We start from the raw sequence: 12,500 nt of genomic DNA, 5'->3' as shown, positions 1-12,500 counted from the left end.
TTGAGTTTTCCTGATGAACAAAACAATATTTCAGTACCATCCCTGACCATTGCTGATTAGCCATTGCTGTTCTTTTCTACTGCAGCAATATTGTAGAAAGGCTTTAACTTACACTCTTATTTAACTACTTCAGGCCAAAAGTGTTTAAAGGTTTAAAGTGTTCTTGTTTATAAGCAATTCAACACCAAGTACAATCTATAAAATCAAGTTTGCAAGACTTCACATTTCCTCATCAAAGTAACGAATCAGAACATTCTAGATATTGTTCATATTTCCATATGTTGCCTCATCTGCATTTAATGAAAACATGGTAATTTTGAGTTTTACAGACAACTCAATTTTCCAATGAGCAGCAATACTGTGTGTGCTCATGCAGGAGGTCTGCGCATTTGATAACGACAATCTGGAGAGGGCGCTTTTGTCTTCAGCTACAGATTGCATAAGGTTGACAAGAGGTTGCGATATGGTGAGGGACAGGTTGTGTTGCGCTATGAAAGAACATGCGTAGCCTACTTTCTGAGCGCAAAAACGGCTAGCCATAGATAAACGTAGCCTACCTCTGTCGTGGTGGCTAGTTGCACCAGGCAGGGAAGATGTCCTGAAGTGCACGAACATTAACCTTATGGCGGTCTTCTGATTGTTGGCGTGCTAAAACGTTTTCCTATTGCATCCATAAACAATTTTCTTGCAGCAAACCGTGCAAAAGCAAACCCCTGGCACTTTCATTTCTTTACACCATGGCTTGTTAGTTCTCCCCCGTTTCCAACAGCCGCCCATCTCCATTCATGATGCATGCTGGGTTGAACTCAATGGAACTCTCTATTGTGTTCAACCCAGCATGCATCACATCAAGTCAGATCTGTACAGATCTGCATGAAGACGAACACGCCTAATATTTTAAATGCAGCGATGCCTTCCCGGAATGCTTTGCGGGCGCGTTAAAGTCGCTTTACGTCACCCATAGGACTAGAGTGGAATGCGACACGACAAAATGTCGTGAAGTGCTAGTGCATCTGTAACGTTACTCAACAGTTCGCGATGATGACAATATTATTATTATTTTATGTTAACACACTCAGTCAAAACCTTCCATCGCAAATTGTGAAAAACATTGTTGTACATGTCATAACAGACGGGATAATAAATTGCATAGGCTACGGTTTATATTGCGTAAACTTTACACATAATGTTAGTTGCATTGATTAAAAAACTGTAACAATAATAGTAGCCTACATCGGGTGGCATAGCAGGCTATCTGTTCAAGTCATAGGTGACACCCAAAATGAATGACCTCCCTGACAAAGAGTTTGCGATAGTAAGAAATTGTCTACATTGATGCACGGGAGAACACAGCCACGCTTCTTTCCAAATTCGCACATAGAGCTCACAATAGCATATCCAAAAAAGTTAAACGGATTGGGCAACCTCATCAGCTGTCTGTGTCACTTTAATCCAACTTTTAGACCGCCCTCTAGACGTGTTCTTTTTTTTTAAGCAAACGCCCCAGGCCAGAGACAAGCATGTAGCTACAACATAAACGAAGACAGAGACAAGCGTGTAGCTACAATATAAACAAAACTGATTGAGACACAGAAAGTTCTCAAGAACACTATTAGGTCTTTAAACATTTACCATCACACACATTAATTCATCGGACCTAATATTTGTAGTTGCCTTAAAAAAAGGAAAAGAAAAGGTGATAGCCCCCCCTCTATTTTTTTTTATCTCACCGGATCTGCCTCGATCTCAAATATGACGGAGAACGGATGACGTACGACGGAGAACTTTAATCCTTGCACACCTGCGTTAAGATGATGGCCAACATTCACACACTTCCACATGTACATGTATGGTGGAAGAGAGAGAGACAAGGACAACAGGCTGGAAAGAGAAAATGGGTACTGTATGTTTATATGGCCATAGACTGACCACTGCAATCTCCTCAGAGAGCAGAGTAGTATTGCCATAGAGTGACCACTGTAGTGTGTCCACTGTACGATGAGCAGGGTCACTACTGTAGTGTGTAGTGTGCCCACTGTATGAAGAGCAGGGTCATTAATGTAGTGTGTAGTGTGCCCACTGTATGATGGGCAGAGTCACTAATGTAGTGTGTAGTCTGCCCACTGCATGCCTGGCACAGAGTCACTAGTGTAGTGTGTAGTGTGCCCACTGCATGATGCCCTTTAAAAATACCATCTGTGGCCCTGAGATGGAAATAGACACAGAAAAGACTACAACAGATTCAGTTGTTTTACAGTGTGTGTGTGTGTGTGTGTGTGTGTGTGTGTGTGTGTGTGTGTGTGACCTGTAGAAAGACAGGATGGTACACTCAAAGTCAGTGTGTGTGTGTGTGTGTGTGGGGGTTGTAGAGTTGTCTTGAGTGTGTGTGTTTAGAATAGCCTTGGGTAGAGACCCAGATGATGACCTTTGGAAGGACAGAGAGCCAGAGAACCAGAGAATGTAGATATTATATATGATTACAACCATTTCTCCACAAACATGTTCCACACAAACCAGAGAATGTTGCTAACGAGATGAGAGATAGTCGAACGCCACGGCTCCACCACCTCACCCCAACCATGAATACATACATACTTCCCACCTCCCCTCCAAACCTAACCATGAATACATACATACCTCCTACCACCACCTCCAAACCCAATCATAAATACATACTTCCACCCCACCTCCAAACCCAACCATGAATACATACTCGCACCTCCCCTCCACACACCTTTCCCACCCTGATATTCCGTAAATAACTTACGGTGCACTACCTGCTCTAGACCTAATCTCCCTGCACCTGTCCTATTGAATAGATTTAGTGCTCACCACTTTTCCCAAGGTCTTCCAACTAACTGAAGCCTCATTATTGTTCCCTGTGAGTCAGTGCAGAGAAAAGCATATGCCCAGTGCATAATGTAAACACAGCAGATATCTTAGCGCACACACACACACACACACTCTCACACACACACACACACACACACACACACAAACTGCATAATGTCAGTGTCATGTAAATTAAATTAGCAGCAGACAAACAGTCCACATCTGGAAATTCACTCCACCACCTGGACAGATTCCCAAGCACCTAACAAACACATCAGATATCTTGCACACACACGCACACACGCACACACACACACACACACACACACACACACACACACACACAGACACACACATACAGACACACACACACACATGCAAGCGCACAAACGCACACTCACACTTACACACACACACACACAGACAGACAGACACACATGCAAGCACACACATACACACACATACAGAGAGAGAGAGAGAGAGAGATAGACAGAGAGAGATAGAGACAGAGAGAGAGCCCTGGACATGACTGCAAAAGAAACAGGGAAGGAAAACTAAATATAAAATAACTCCCGTGGTTCCTCCTTACGCATGCAGAATCAGACTCTTCAGAGAAGCTGAAAGCAGCTATTACCTTCCACTTTAGCCCATTTATAAACCCTTTAGAGAGGCCCTCTCCCAGTAAACACCATTCGGCCGCTGGCTAGTGTGCCCACGGAGACGAGGAGAATCTGAGAGCTGCCCTTCAGGATCGCCTGGCAGGCGTCTCCTTCACAGAGCAGGTCGGGGGGGGCACCATGTTGACAGAGTGTGTGAGGACCATAATAGAGTCTCTCCAGACCTCCTGAGGAGATGATTTGACCTTTCGGTTCCTCGCTGGGATCTGATAGCCGGCGGCCGACACTCTCCTCCTCGCTCCTCTCTTACCTGCGCTAACGCCAGACAGGACAGATGAAGTGGCTTCAGACCATGATATGTCTGACTGTCATACACACACACACACACACACACACATACACTAAGACCATGATATGCCTGACTGTCATGTCCATTCTGATTGGCATTTCACTCACTCAACTCTACACGACACACACACGCACATGACACACACACACATACACTAAGAACATAATATGTCTGACTGTCTATTCACTCACCTCACTCTACACGACACACACACACACACACACACACACACACATACAACTAGATCTACCGCATAGCGGTACAAAATATGACCGCCGCTCAGTCAGTTATACAGAAAGTAGCCTACTGGTGCTGAAAAGGTGAATAGATTGTAGAATAGCCAAAGAAGATATAGCATTGTTATAAAACCTTTAAAATCTCTAAACAATCACAAGTAGGGCAGTTCATCACAGTTCATCAATTGCAACTGGATTGATGAAAGGTCACTTACACCTGTAGGCTACATTGTATTTGGGAAAAGCAAAAGGTATCAGCATAATGTTATTTATCTATTTATTTATTTATTTATTTAGCCTATTTATTTATTCATAAACAAAAACATCTCTGTCAGTTCCATGCCGTTTTCAACAGCTATCAAAAACAAAGGTCATTTTTGGATGGATGGATTTTTTGTGAATGTTTCTTCTTCTACATAAGATTTTAGTCATCTTTAGTTCATGTAATACTTTATTGTCAATGCACAAATTAAGTAACAGTAGTCTGAAACGTTATTGTTAATGCACAAATTAAGTAACAGTAGTCTGAAACGAAATGCTGTTTACATCTAACCAGTGGTGCAAATAACTGACATGTCCAAATGGGCCTTGATGAAATGTGTCGCTAGACTGTTCATACACATTTTTTAACGGGCCAAAGTTGAAGAGCTGTTGTCCGTTATTGTTCGTGCAAATATAGGCTGATTCATGTTCCCTTGCATTGTGTAACTGAGGTCCATGGCTAGTCTGGCTTTCACCAGACCAAGCTCAATCAAGAAATCAAAAAATAAATAGCGGGCAGATCAGGCTGGGTTCACCCAGCCTAGTCCATAGGCACCCGATATTGTTTAATTTTCCGATTGAGATAGCCACGCTCTGGCTATTCTAAATGCAAAAATGCATCAGGGAGTTATGACAAAACTGTAACTAACAAACTAGATCCTAATAGAAAGCTGTTAGCTTCCCTAAGCTACAGGTAGGCTTATAAGGTAGGCCTATTTACAACATAAATTGTCAATAGGCTATGCTGGCGACACAAATAAAATCTCCTTTGGAAACCAATGGCTTACGCCTTACAGTATCAAGCAGACTTAAACTGCCATATCGTGGCGAAAAGTTGTAATAAAATTCACGCAGCTCCAAGAGTCAAGGAAAGCGCGAATGAAGTAGCCACTTCTAAATGGGACCCACTACACAGTAGCTTAAGGTGTGTTGCTAAAGCAGCCATAATGAAATGAAAGTGTCATTGTTTGGATACTTCACACACACGTGCTTTTTAATTTTACAGACTACAACTACCAAACTGGAATCAAAGCACATCGATTCTCCTCTCACACCCTGCACGCACTTAAAACAAAATAAACAGGCATCTCGTCTCACGTATGTATAGGCAAAACTGTATCAGACCGGTGTAACGTTGGTAAATCTTCCATTGCACAGAATGATTTTTGTAGCACGTGCAACAAATGACAGTCGAAAAGATACAATTACAGTGCTGCTATCAATTTGCTTGGTATAACCGCATTTATAGTTTTCTACAAATGCAATCAATCAAATAAAAAAAAAATGCATACCAGTCAGCTAGTTGAAGGCTTTTGGGTCTCACTAGTTAACTAGTGACAGCCAAAAATGTGCACATGTTTACTAGTGAAGGCAAAACTCCTCACTAGTTAACTAGTTGGAGTAGGTCAATGTCACTAGTTAACTAGTGAACCATAAATGGCTTACTAGCTAGCTAGGTGATGGCAGCAGGCTCACTAGTTAACTAGTTGATGCATCCTTTGTCCAAACTAGTTAACTAGTGAGGTCATAAATGTATACTAGTAAACTAGTTGAAGCCTAAATTCCCACTAGTCAGCTAGTGGCGCAGAATTAAAATTAGGAGGCGGAGAACTCTGGAAATTGAGGCTTTCTATTGGCTCCCTATGTTCAAATCAGCACAGAATTTCACTAAATCCCACCCACAACATTTGCATGTGGCACACAAGTTAACATGCTGGCCAAAGGAACTTTAACTAGTAAACTAGTGGCTTCAATGTGACACTTACATGTAAACTAGTGAAGGCAGAACTGCTCACTAGTTAACTAGTGAAGACACTAGTTAACTAGTGAGGTCTAAAAAGTGTCACTAGTTTACTAGTGTGCTCCAAAACGCCCACTAGTTAACTAGTGAAGGCCATTTCAGCCCCACTAGTTAACTAGTGAGATGCCAAAATGGTCACTTGTTAACATGTAAAGGCAAAAATGCCCTCTAGATTACTAGTGAGGGTGTTGTGGGCCTTACTAGTTAACTAGTGGCATGTATATTTTGTTCACTAGTTAACTAGTTACACCTAAAAAGAGAAACAAGCTGACCGTTTTTGTCCACTAGTTAACTAGTGGAACAATTAAAGTCTCACTAGTTTGCATCTGTGGCAGTAAAGCAGCTCACTACTGTAGTTAACTAGTGCCTGAAACGGCTATTATGCAAATTGTAATGAGAGGGTGGGTAGAAGACTCCTATTGGGTATTATGTAAGAATCCCACCCAGTCTAAATGTAAATTTACTGTTCATAGCCTCGCGATCAGGTCCTGATGGGTGCCCCTATTGGCTAAAGTGACACACTGCTCTGCAACGGTACTTCAGTATAGATAGTAAAGCAGAGCCTGCAGGATGCAGTATCTCATATTCTGTCAAAATGTTTTTTAATAATAACAGGGAAACCCCATGCTTTAACAAGTGATCCACACCAAAGATCCAAGGGATCGATTTTAATATTATTCTTTGTTCATTGTTGCTAGGCAACCACAGACATAAATGTATCCATTCAGTTGCGCTTTTCTGATTAATAACTGAAAAACAAAAGATTGTACACATTAACAGCACATGGTTTCAAAAGTAATTAAAAGCTCAAAGATCAAGAAAAAACTTCATGCACTTCTAAGGAATTGAACCCTGGTCTCCCACATGATCTCCTGCTGCTTAACCACTTGAGCTAGTTTTGCCACATCAGCAATGCTATCATCAATGTTCATGTTACTGAAACATTTTGTTGCTAGGCAACCATAAACAAATGCCTTAAGTTTTATCGCGATTTTCAGACTAATAACAGAAAAACTAAAGATTGTAGACATTAACTGAACGAAGATTACAGCAATACACCACAACTTTGTCACTAGATATGTTATCAAAACATATTTTTATGCTCAAACGATCTTAATTTATAAAAGTTTGCTCTTAGAACAGCCTGGACGAAGTCAGCCATGTTTTCTAGGTTTCTGAGTCATAAATGGACCAATCAAAATCCTTGTTCCGCCTTCTTCATTTGCATGCAAGTGCGACATTGCGCACTAGTTAACTAGTGGCCAATGTTACGTCTCACTAGTTAACTAGTTGCACAAAATGCCAGCCGTTTGTGTATTTATTCAAATTCCACTAGTTTACTAGTGTAAGTTGCATTTTTCTCCTGCTAGTTCATTATGGACATTGTTTTGTCCTCACTAGCTAACATGTAAGGCTCAAAATGCCCTCTATAAGCTAGTGAAAGGCATTATAATGCAGATATGCTCACTAGTTAACTAGTGAGCATGTCCTGTTCCATTACTAGTGAACTAGTAAAGCCAAACATGTCAACTAGTTGACTAGTGAAGGCCAATTTGTCACTAGTTAACTAGTAAGAGTACCTTTTGCATTACTAGTGAACTAGATAGCTCCAAAAACAGCCACTAGTGTGTGTCTTGTGCGCACTAGTTAACTAGTGAGCTGCTTCACTGTCACACATGCAAACTAGTGAGACTTAAATTGTTCCACTAGTTAACTAGTGGACAAAAACGGTCAGATTGTTTGTGTTTTTAGGTGTAACTAGTTAACTAGTGAACAAAATATGCATGCCCCTAGTTAACTAGTAAGGCCCACAACACCCTCACTAGTAAACTAGTGGGTATTTTGGCCTTTACATGTTAACAAATGACCGTTTTGGCATCTCACTAGTTAACTAGTGGGGCTGAAATGGCCTTCACTAGTTAACTAGTGGGCATTTTGGGACACACTAGTAAACTAGTGACACTTTTTGCACCTCACTAGTTAACTAGTCGAATGGAAATTGCCATCACTAGTGGGTGTTTTGGTGCACACTAGTAAACTAGTGACACGTTTTAGACCTCACTAGTTAACTAGTGGGCATTTGTGTCTTCACTAGTTAACTAGTGAGCAGTTCTGCCTTCACTAGTTTACATGTAAGTGTCACATTGAAGCCACTAGTTTACTAGTTAAAGTTCCTTTGGCCAGCATGTTAACTTGTGTGCCACATGCAAATGTTGTGGGTGGGATTTTGTGAAATTCTGTGCTGTGATTGGTTGTCATGTTCTATTTAGACATAGGGAGCCAATAGAAAGCCTCAATTTCCAGAATTCTCCTCCTCCTAATTTGAATTCTGTGCCACTAGTTAACTAGTGTGAATTTTGTCTTGAACTAGTTTACTAGTATACATTTATGACCTCACTAGTTAACTAGTTTGGACAAATGATGCATCAACTAGTTAACTAGTGAGTCTACTGCCATCACCTAGCTAGCTAGTAAGCCATTTATGGTTCACTAGTTAACTAGTGACATTGACCTGCTGCAACTAGTTAACTAGTGAGGTGTTTTGCCTTCACTAGTAAACATGTGCACATTTTTGGCTGTCACTAGTTAACTAGTTAGACATTTCTGGCTCTCACTAGTTAACTAGGGAAGCTAAAATGTGTTCACTAGTTAACTAGTGAGCCTTTTGGCTCCCACTAGTTAACTAGTGTGCATATTTTGGCCCTCACTAGTTTACTAGTTCACACAAACATGGCTCACTAGTTAACTAGTTTACAAAAATGGCTTACATGTACATGACAATTATGCCTGATATCAAGATATCAGAATAAATGCTCAATCGGCTTGCCATAGATGTTAGCTGAAATTATCTAACGTTACTGTCCTTGATGTGCAGCATAGTAGGCTACGTTTCACGACTGTCACGAATTTCTTCAAAGGAAATTAAATTCTTCACATTAGTGTTCCATTGAATCACATTCCATTGAATCTGCATGAAGTGCTATTGTGAATAACGTTAAAAGATCACTTCCGTAATTTGTGCACTGATTTAGCTGTAAAAATGTATTTGCCATGCAGCTGTTGATTTATTTGACTAGGCTATGTGCATATTTGTAGATTTCTCAGACTGAGAAGCTCAATTAATTTCAGTTGAATGGGTAAAAAGTAGAGGGGTCTGTAATTTGGTTCCAACGTTATTTATTTACTTTTTTAAATTGATAGTGTTTGTTCTTCTAGGCAAACCACATTGGAGTTAGGCAGAGAAATGTCAATGCTGATTTCTATGTAGTATGTGCTCTACCACAGTATATTTTGGATAATACTAATATATTTATTTATTTATTTATCTTGTAGTCTGGGCAAAGTTCTCCATAAATGAAGACAAAACCTTGACAGTGACTGAGGAACGGGAGTGGATGCTGATGTGTTTCCAGAGCTGGTTACCAAGGACATGTGCTTAGTCAGCCATGATTCTGATGAAGGTATTTTGCTTGGTTTGGGGTTTCATACAGTTGCCTTGCAAAGGCACAGAAGAAATTGTGGAGCTTTTGTTTATTTTTGCAAATGTACATGAATGTGTTGCATTTTCCCTCTTTGCTAGAGTCGCCTATCCCTGAGATTTAATCTAGCCTAACGGATATGTGTGTGTGTGTGTGTGTGTGTGTGTGTGTGTGTGTGTGATTGCTGACAAGGTTGTCAATTTCAACAGTGTCCTGCTTTTCGCCCCATTCTAAGTTGTACTGTGTGTTCTTTAATGTTTCAGGTTCTTCAAGACTTCAGCCTTCTCGTTGGATCTGAAACATCTGCAAGACATCTGGAAAGAGGGCCCTCATACAAACCCAAGCTGATAAAAAGAAAGACCTGCACTACAAGCTACCAACACCATTGCTGCAACACCTATTGCAGTCTGACAGGGACGAATGGAGTTGTCTGTAGACAACTTACAAGGTATGTATGGAGTAATGGAGTTTAACATTTTAGTTGCCATTTTAGGAAATGACCGGTATTTCTGGATATTAATTTGAAGTTAAGTTGTCAAAATACCTTTTTTATGCATGACTGTTCAATCTGAATAATTAAATAGTTATTTTATGACTCTCCTCCAAACCCCATCCTAACCCAGGCTGGAACAGTGATATGTCCACTTTACTCCTGCTGATGCACATCCTGTCACCTCAGTCATCTGGTAGAAAGATGAGGACTCGATTATAATCCTTTCTCTTATGATTCCTCCAGTCATGCCAGAGTCTTGATGAGCACTTGAATGAAGATGAACATCGGCAGCCATATCTGCTAGCTTTGGGAACCTCCAAGCGAGCCATCAACAGTTTCTACATAGCCATGGATAAGAAGCCCATTCCATGCCAAGGAAACACCTCTCTGGCAGCATTCGACAAGCTTTTCAAGGTTCATTTTGTTTAACACTTGTGGTAGTCCCCATATATACACCCATATAATGTTAGATTTAAATCTATCAGTGTTAAAATTCCGATTTCAAATTTGCTGTGTGTATTTAAATGGTATGTATTTAACTGAATTTAAATTGTATGTATTTAACTGTATTTAAATTGTATACTTAACTGTATTTAAATACAGTTATTATTTAAGTGGGTGGTATTCAGAATACAGTTACACTGATCAATTTAAGGGATTACATTTTAAACCATTATAACATGTATGTCATGCCTTTTCAAACTCAAATATTTGTCTAACCACCATGTAGCCTATGCACCTCTCTGGTGGCTGCCTTCTCTTTCCCTCTCTGTTTATATTGATAGCCTGGTTGTGTGTGTGTGTGCGTGTGTGTGTGTTCCTTTCTCTTTCCCTCTCTGTTCATATTGATAGCCTAAATGACAAACCTCTCCGGGAATGTAGAATGTAAAATCTGTTTTGTTGCAGGCCCATATCCAGCCAGCATGTTTCAGGCCAGTAAAGGTTCTCGTTTCTTGACAGTGTTCTGCAAAAAGCCATATAACTCCCCTTGTGCTGGTGAAATTAATTAAAAAAAAAAACGTGTATACTTTGTTTGGGATGTGGTAGCCTTTTAGCCTATTGTTTAGCCTAGTGCCTTTTAGCCTACAGTATGTGCAGACAAAACGTCTCTGTTCTTCTTGGACACAGTGTTTATAGCACATAGCTTACACTGTACTGTCGAGCCAACTGTAACATTTCACTGCATTGTATGCATGTGACAAATAAAATCTGAATCTGTCCTCCTATCTGTGAGTGTGTGCAGTGCAGCCTCTCAGCCTGCTGCTGTTGCTGAAGGTCTGAAGGTGAACTGTCTGCTCACCTTGTGTGTGTGTGTGTGCGTGCGTGTGTCTCTGTGTGTGTGTGTGTATGTGCGTGTGTGTGTGCGTGCGTGTCTGTGTGTGTGTGTGCGTGCGTCTGTGTGTGTGTGTGTGTGTAAGCTCAGATGTGTATGTAAGTGTTAGTCCGTGTCTGTGCGTGTGTGCACGAGTGTGTAAGCTCAAACGTGCATGCGTGTAAGCCAGTGTGCATCTGTGTGTGTGTGTGTCTGTGTGTAAGCCCGGGCGTGTCCTGCTCTATAAATGGCAGAAGACCTGCTGAGGTTCCTGCTGGATCTGGAGACGAGGGGGGGGGTGGCGTTGGGGGTGATGGCTCCCGCTGGCCCGACGGCAGGTAGGCTGTGTCTGGGGCTTTGATCATCGGGGCAAAGCAATGGTCAGCGTCGGCGGCAACCCCTTGCACGGGCCAGAGCGAACGTTTGAAGTGCTCTGAAGATCACTCACAGGGAGAAAGCAGAAAGGTCAAACCGCAGAAAAATACAAAATCATTTTTTTTTTCCAGATTTCTTGAATACTACATGCAGCCCATTACATGCAGCTGAGAGTCTTGGCCATGGATTTGGTGAATTAGAAAAGAGTTTTCAGTTAGCAGGAGGGAAAGGAGCTTCTTTAAGGGAGGAAACTTGGCACAAACTTTGGCTGTTGAGCCAGCTTGCAAAGATAGAACGTGTTGATGCAGAGGACGTTCCAGAAACACACATACATACACACACACACACTCAGCAGACGCAGCAGTACATCCGTCCACCTGCGAGATTCAGCAGGCGATGGGAGCGGTGTCTGATTTAAATCGGACCACTCTCCTGAGCCGCAGCGATAACCAGGACGGATGCTTCCTGTTGGGCTGTGAGTCACTGCGGGCAGGCTGCGTATTTATCAGCAGAGAGGGTCGCCTGCCGCGCCGCACCACGTGCTAATGACCCAGACGCTAGCCCCCCCTCCACTAACAGAGACGGGGCACATGGCGTCCCGCAGGATGGCCGGTAAGTGGATGCATTCATCTGGGCGCGTCGCCGTGGTAATAAGCTGAAAGGCATGACTAATCCCCCGAGGAAGCGGGAGCTCCGTAAATCAGCGCGCCGGCAAACAGGTTGTCCTCTCAGTGCCGCACGACAC

This window comes from Alosa alosa, chromosome 9 (genome assembly GCF_017589495.1).
Source record: "Alosa alosa isolate M-15738 ecotype Scorff River chromosome 9, AALO_Geno_1.1, whole genome shotgun sequence".
In the NCBI taxonomy this organism is placed as follows: domain Eukaryota; kingdom Metazoa; phylum Chordata; class Actinopteri; order Clupeiformes; family Clupeidae; genus Alosa; species Alosa alosa.
The sequence above is the reverse complement of the archived record's forward strand: the minus strand, read 5'-3'. Positions refer to the sequence as shown.